Below are 8,338 nucleotides of genomic sequence, written 5' to 3'. Positions count from 1 at the left end.
TCAAAAGAACAACTAAACCTTCAGGTGTAAATGCTGCAGTTCTGGAACGCTTCTCAGAAACCATTTTATAGATGGACAAACAGAGACCCAGAGAAGGAAGGTGACTCACCCAAGGCTTTGTTGCAACGCAGGCATGCTGATGGTATAACCTGTGTCTGCCTTCCAAAGGGCACCTTCTCCTTTAGAAGCCAGTCAACCAGCTCAAGCGCCCACGCTGAACTGGCTGCAGAGCCGCTGTCCGCTTGCCAGAACTTGTCTGCCTGTGTGAGTTAATGGTGTGTCCTCATCCCTTGCTCAAACACCTGCTGCCATCGCCTTGAGCCCCTCTCACTGGGTCCTCCCTTTCCTGCAGCCCATCATCTCCCCCCCCGACTCAGATGCCATGTGAACCCCATCCTCACCGATCCCCAGAGCAGAAGCAAATGCAAAGCTCTTGAAGAAGACGACTAAGGAAACTCGGGGCAAATAATAACAGTCACTGAGCATTTACTGTGTTCCAGCTCCTGGGCTAAACGCTCGAAGTGCAATGGCCGTAACAGCCCATGGTACCAGTACTGATATTATCCCCATTTTACAGACACGGAAATTGAAGCTGAGGGACACAGCTACGAGGTGTCTGAGCCAAGATTCAGCCCCAGCAGTCTGCATCCAGATCTGGCCCCGTTACGCCTTCCCAGGCTCTCCGAGCGCCCCCCACACTGGTCTGGGAGCAGCAGCCCACGCAATCCCCCCTGCATCCCCCAGCCCCGTCTCCCTACCTCCCCACCCCCACGTGGCCACGCCGCAGCCACTCTGGAGGAACAACGCATTCTTTATTTATGAGATGCATCTGGACTCTCTGCAGATCGGCTGGGAATGCCGCGGCCTCTGCAGGCAGGAGGCAGAAAGTTCTGGAGGCCAGAAGTCCTCCAGGAGGCAGACAGGGGCGAGGCTCAGGGCACCAGACTCTAGCAGGGGCACCCAGTGGGTCTCCAGAGCACAGAGTGGGAGTGGAGGCAAAGTGATCCGGGCTTTGGATCCTCTTTGCATCCCGGCCTGCCCCCAGCAAGCAGCAGAGAGCCCGGGGCGGGCTGGCGGCACAGAGATGGGAGACACGCAGGCGCTGGGCACCTCCGCAGGCTCCCACAAAACCCCACAGGGCAGGGCTTCCTGTGCCCACTTTATAGGGGAGGAAACAAGGCCTGTAGAAGGTAGGAAGCTCTTTCTGAATTTTTAACCCTGCTTTGTCAGCCCTGTCCCCCACAAAGAAGGGAATTGAAGTGGTTTACTGGGCTTCCCTGGTGGCTCAGATGGTAAAGAATCTGCCTACAATGCGGGAGACCTGGGTTCGATCCCTGGGTCAGGAAGATCCCCTGGAGAAGGGAATGGCTACCCACTCCAGTGTTCTTGCCTGGAGAATCCCATGGACAGAGGAGCCTGGAGGGCTACAGTCCATGGGGTTGCAAAGAGTCAGACACGACTGAGCGACTAACACACACACACACAGTGTGGCTTATAAGCATGCCCTCAGGGGCTTTCCTGGTGGTCCAGTGTTTAAGAATCTGCCTTGCAATGCAGAGGACACAGTTGCGATCCCTGATCTGGGAAGATCCCTAATGCCGGGCAGTAGCTAAGCCTGTGCGTCACAACTACTGAGCCCACACTCTGCAATTACTGAAGCCTGCGCCCCTTAGAGCCCGTGCCCCACAGCAAGAGACGCCACTGCAGTGAGAAGCCTGTGCCCTGCAACAAAGAGAAGCCCCTGCTTGCTGTAAGTAGAGAAAGCCCTTGTGATGCAATGAAGGCCCACCACAGCCAAAAAATCAATAAATAAATAGATTTTTTTTTAAACTTAAAAATTCTTTAAAAAAGATTAAGGATGCCCTCCAGCCCAGGCAAAAAACTAAATATACAATAGAGAAAATGAGGCTCACAGAAAGGAATATGGAGTCAGGGATTAAGCTCCTCCTCCAAAGCCTGCCACCTGGTACTCCCTAGTTGCTAGTGGTGGATTGTACTTTGGTCCTGAGCATACTGGCAGTCAAGGCAAAGAGGGAATGCAGTTCCTTTCGAAGGTATCCGAGGTCTACAAGGAGAAAGGAAGTTAGAAACACAGGTGTGGTAGAGAAACAGAGGAGGAACATCAGGCCCCTAATCAAATCTCAAATTCCAAAGTTCCTAGAAATTGTCCCACCAATCCGTATTCCACCACCCCTTTCCCTACTCCACCTGCCCAGGGTAGAACAGTCTCCTGACAGCCTCTAGGAGGTGTGTTTTCACATGTGACCACCAGGTGGCGGTGCGGCGCAGGTCTCGGGTGGAGGTCTGTTAGATTCCCAAGGTGGCCCAGTGGGCTGGAGGGGCCGGGAAGCGCCTGAGCTACCTTGGTGAACTAGTGTGGAGTCTTCGGTTGAACCTCAGTGAAGAAATCGGTCTCAGGCTAGGGCAGACTGCACTGCTTCCTCACAGAGGAAGGAGGAAGAGCCCTGGCCAGAGTGTCACGAGTCTCTGGTTTTGAGTCTCAGCCCTGCTTCCCATTTTCTTTGCAAAAAAGCGCATTCATTTGCACGTGCTAACCTATCTTCTTACCTGAGCAAGCGGTTGATAATGCCTTGCAGGGGGAAGAAGAGACGGAGCCAGCGATGGAGAGATCGTGGTCACTAAGGCCAAGAGCAGCCGGCGGTTGGGGCGGAGGGTGGGGGGTGGGGGTGGTGAAAGAACAAGAGCTTCTAAGATACACGTGAGGAAAAAGGGGGCCCAAAGGAGGCCCAAAAGGAAAGCCACCAGGGCCCCTGGTTAGAGACAGGGAGAGGAAGTGGTCAACGCTTCTGTTTCTTCTCATGGGTTTCAGGGTTTAGGAGAGTTCAAAGAGCCAGGATTTGTTCAAGTGTCGACGACAAACCCATCTTAAAACATCTTAAAAGAAAAAATATAAAAACACAGGGAGAAGGTGTTTTTCCGCCCATGTGATAAATAGCGCAAGGGGTATTTGCATAACAGGATGGTGGGGCTCATTTCTGGCCGGTAGGGCTTCCCCTGCCTTGGTTTTGCTTTCATATTGCCTTCGAAGGCAAGTCCCAATCTCACAAGCCTAGTGCGTAGAAAGCATCTCCTTCCAAATGGTCCCAAAGTTCCAGAGCGGCCTCTCATTGGCTCCGCCTGGATCACATGCCCATCCCTTGGACCAATCAGGTGACTGTTACCTGGCCCGCCGGTATTCTCCTCACCTCTAGAATCAGGCGAGTCCTCCGCGGACTAGACCCAGAGAGGGAGACAGGCGATGCTCTTAAGTGAACCTGGGGTGAAAAGGGCAGACTGTCACCTCCGGGAGGAACCGGTCACAACCCGCAGGACTGCCTCCCCCACGTTTCTGTGTCAAGAGAAGATTCAGGAGCATGAGGCAGAAAAAGAGCCTCCTCGCCCTGAGATATTTCCCCTCCACCAGTCTTGTAGTTAGGCGATGGGCAAACAGCCCTAGGAAGCAGGGATCAGGGGCCACCACCCATCGTCGGGGCTTGTGCCAGACTCGGCTCCCCACCCCAGTGGGGTGCGCGGGGTGGAGTGGGGGCTTCTGGGCTCAAGTCCCTCAGTTAGTGAGCTGGGGGCGATGGCCTGGGGAGCGAGGGGGCGGCGGTTGAGTGCCTGGCCCTGTGACCAGCTCGAAGCAGACCTCAGTAGGTGCCGTTTCTTAACAAAGGGCTGCGGTGATGAGCTCCGTTACTGGAGCCATCATTGCTCTGGTCCTTGTTAGTGATGAATAGGCGCTCCACGCAGCCGCTTCTGGCAGGATTCCGGAGAAAGCTCCCTCGCTAGGTCTCGCTCACCCTCCTCTCCCCTATTTCTTCGCTCTCCCTCCGCCCCTCCCTCTCATAAACACACTCAGGACGGGTAAGATCTTCCACTTCTCGCCTCCTTTCATCCTGGGTGGTTTCTTTACTTTCTGTCTGACCTGTCCCACCATCGTCTCTGTCAGGGCCTCTGTGCTCCCAGGGCGGGGGGTGGAGGAGAAAGTGATTCATTAAGTGTGAGGACCCTGTAGACCAGAGAAAGGACCAGACAAGTAGGCAGGAGGCTTCGGAACAGCCTCGTGGATGGTGCTTGCTGCGGGGCCTTAGACAAGTCCCTTTCCCTCTCTGGGCCAAAAGGATGTTGGCGAGAGACCCGTAGTCCCAGACCCTGTGGTGGGTCACGTGCACCACGTGTGGGGTTCTGCGTGACCGGTGTTCTGTGCGTAACACTCACTTCTGAACAAACAACATCAATAATTCGAGTGCCCCTTCCTTTATAACCTAGGAGAATTGGTCTTCTGGCAAGATAGGGAAAATAATTTCACGCTCCCTTTCCTCCCCTCCCATGATCAGCCCTGACAAATTGTCTCTTTATTGCCTGTCACTCCAGCTGTCGTCTCACATCTGGGGTTCCATTTTTTATGGTTGCCAGTCTCACTCTGGCTCTGACTGGGACTGGCTTTTAATAGGGTTGCCATCAGATTCCAGTGAGGCTCTCCCCATTCTTTCACCCAGCAAATATGGCCTGCTTTGACCCCTAGGGACCCACAGCTTACTTAGGATAGATGAGAAGGTTCCCCGTTTATTCAAAGTGTAAGGGGCAACTTTCTTAACTTTTTCAAAGGAGGATATGAACCTAGCAATTTACTGTTTACAAATCCCATTGTGCCTAGTATCTCTTTAACGCTCCGGAAGCTTTATACAACCCACAGTGAGCTCAATGCTCTTGAGGGCTGGGTGACCTCAGGCAAGTAGCTTGACCTCTCTGAGCCTCTGAGCCTCAAGTTCTTGATGAGCTTTATGGGGATAATGATAATTTCAAGGAGTTACTGTGAGGTTTAAATTATATCCCAGATGAAAGAAACCAAGGGAATGTATATCATCAATTTTATCATCGTTATTGTTATGAGGAAGGTTGTAAGGGGGTTGGGGTAAAGACAAAGGACTATCAGAGTGAAAAGGCAGAGAAAGTTAAGTATTACTAATAACAATACTGAGAATGATACCAACAACTTCCACAAAGTTTTCTTGAGACCTTATCAAGTGCCTTGTGTATGTTCTGGGCACAGGCATATATAATATGTCTTTTAACTTTTCACAAGCAAAGGGGTGGGTATTGTGTTTCCCCAGTTAACAGAGAAGAAAACTGAGGTGACAAGCTGGTAAGCCCAGGATGCGTGTCCATGCTGTGATGGCCTCTGTTCCCAGGGGTGATACCAATTCAGAACTATCAGGGTCAGACAGTCACCCCTTGTGGAAGGTACAGCTTTAGGGTTACAGCTTCCCTATACCCAGTGCTTTCTAGGGGCTCAGAGTGGAGACATTTCTAGGTGGAAAATGGTGACCAGACCCAACCCTCATCGAAGGCCTCAGCAAAACCTCAGAATCCGCAGACTACTTCAGGCCCCCTCTGTAAATTGTCCTCATCCCTATGTCTTCCTAATGCCTGTTCCCTAGGACTGACCATGACACCACGTCCTGGACAGTATCCCTGCTCCCATAGCAACACTTAGCATCTCCGCAGTGCCCTTCCTAAAGTCCTGCCGAACGCCAGGACCTGAACACTCCAACCTAATTCATACTAGGCTGTGAATGACTATATCACTCTTAACTGCCCCATTTACCACTAAATTCCTCAAGTCATTCATGATGCAAGATGCTCCACCAAAAAAAAAAATAAAATAAAAGATAATAACAGTTGTGTGTCAGATACTTTTGAAAAACCCGAACACTCAATTCTCCCTTCCAGAGAGTCATCTGCTATCGTTGTTCAGCCACTCAGCTGTGTCTGGCTCTTTGCAACCCCATGGACTGAGAGAGTCAGGATTCACATTACACTCCGGCAAGCTGTGAGTATTCCTGCACTGTAGACACCAACAGTACCCAAAGCTACAGGACATAATTTTTTTTTCAAGGAACCAAGTAACAATACCTGTAAAACAGCCATTGATAAATCCTAAGTGAGGACCCAGGTTCAATCCCTGGTCTTGGAACTAAGATCCCACAAGCCACGTGATACAGCCAAAAAAATTAAACAAATAAATTTAACTAAATAATAAAAAGAGACGTTGCTCTGTTATACATTGGAAATGGGGCTTCCCCAGTGGTTCAGCAGGTAAAGAATCCTGCGATGCAGGAGATGCATATTCGAGCCCCAGGTTGGGAAGATGCCCTGGAGAAATAGCAGGCCACTCCAGCATGGACAGAGGAGTCTGGTGGGCTGCACTCCAGGTGGTCACAAAAAGTCAGACATGACTGGGCACTAGCAGGGTAGGATGGGGGCAATAGTACCCCCAAAGAAGTGAAAATTGGTACTTGAGGAGCAAACAAAACAAAAATAAACCCCAAACATTATTCTTTTTATGTGAAGCACGGATATACATATATGATGGACATGGGTCTACATTATATTAATATCTGTGGCATTAAGATTCTGTTGGCAAAAGGGGAGGCAGTTTGGAAAACAATGTCTGAAAAGACGCTGGAGAGGGGGCAATAAAGGGAGAAAGCTTGAGAAACACTGGACTTGATAGAGAAGTTCCTTCCAAGTCTGACAGTCTATGAACACCTGATTCTAAGTGAAAGGGTCAGCAGGGGTACAGGGGGCCCAGGTTCTATCCCTGGTCAGGGAACTACATCCCACGTGCCTCAACTAAGACCTGGCACCACCAAATAAATTTTAAAAAACCGAACCCACAGGTGGGAACAAACCTGGTCTCATGGACTGAAACGTTTCCTCTCAAAATTCACAAGTTGAAGTCCAACCCCCAATACCCCAGAATATAAGGATATTTGGAGAAAAGGTGTGTCAAGAGATCATTAAGTCAGGCTGTTAGGGTGAGGCTCTCATCCAAGAGACTGGGTCCTTATAAGAAGAGAAAGAAGTACCAGGGGTTCACACACAGAGGAACATCCACATGAGGACACAGGGAGGAGGCGGCCGTCTGCAAGCCCAGGAGAGAGCCCTCCCCAGAAACCAACTCTGGTGGCACCTTGATCATCAACTTCCAGCCTCCAGAACCACAAGAAAGATTTCTGTTGTTTAAGCCACCCTTGTCTGTACTATCTGGTTTTGGCAAATGTAGCAAATGAATATGGAGAAGGCGATGGCACCCCACCCCAGTACTCTTGCCTGGAAAATCCCACGGATGGAGGAGCCTGGTGGATTGCAGTCCATGGGGTCGCGAAGAGTTGGACACGACTGAGTGACTTCACTTTCACTTTTCACTTTCACGCATTGGAGAAGGAAATGGCAACCCACTCCAGTGTTCTTGCCTGGAGCATCCCAGGGACGGGGGAGCCTGGTGGGCTGCCGTCTATGGGGTCACACAGAGTCGGACACGGCTGAAGTGATTTAGCAGCAGCAGCAGCAGCAAATAAATACACCTGGGATGTTTAAGGAACGCATCACTACAGGGACGTGAGGTCAGAGACACCAAAGGGAGGCAGACCATGGCCAGCCTCGTCATCGGACTAGGAAATACTGGTTTGTTTTGTTCTTGGGGTGGGGTGGGAAGTGTGGGAGGGTTTTAGCAGGGGAGCAAAGGTCAAACTTGCTTTTTTTTTTTTTTACCCACACTTGCAGCCTGTGGGATCGTAATTCCCCAACCAGGGATTGAACCCATGCTGCCTGCACTGAGAGCACGGAGTCTTAACCATTGGACCGCCAGGGAAGTCCCCCACCTTACGTTTTTAACGGGACCACTCTGGCTGCTGGGTGCAGAGCAGATTTGTTGTGCAGCCACTAAGTTGCGTCCAGCTCTTTGTGAACCCCAGGCTCCTCTGTCCATGGAATTTCCCAGGCAAAAATACTAGAGCGGGTAGCCATTCCCATCTCCAGGGAGTCTTTCTGACCCAGGGATAGAACCTGCATCCCCTGCATTGCAGGCAGATTCTTGACCACTGAGCTACCAGGGAAGCCTGAAGAACAGGTTGTTCAGAGGCAAAGTGGGATCAGGGAGACCGAGGGGGATGGAGAGAGCGCGGCTTGGACCAGTGTAGGAGCAACAGAGATGGTGACAAGGGCTTGGGTTCTAGTACATTCTGAAGGTGCAGACACATCGATTTGCCAGTGCATTGGACTGCGGGGTGTGAGAGATTTGGGATTATTCCAAAGGTTTGGGCCCACACAGCTGGAAACGTGTAGCTTCGGTTGTGGATGGATTCTGTTTGAGATGTACGTCAGACATCCATGTGGAGGTGTGGAGGAAGGAGCTGATATTCAGGGATGGAGTCCAGAGGAGAGGTCAGAGCAGTGATAAACTCCAGGGAAGGACTGCCTCCCAGCCCTCTCCCATCATCTGACTGAGGTCCTTGCTTATCCGCCCTACACACCCAAACGTCCCCATCAC

Source organism: Oryx dammah, unplaced genomic scaffold, assembly GCF_014754425.2.
Source record: "Oryx dammah isolate SB20612 unplaced genomic scaffold, SCBI_Odam_1.1 HiC_scaffold_12, whole genome shotgun sequence".
Taxonomy (NCBI): Eukaryota; Metazoa; Chordata; class Mammalia; order Artiodactyla; family Bovidae; genus Oryx; species Oryx dammah.
Note: the sequence above shows the minus strand (reverse complement) of the source record.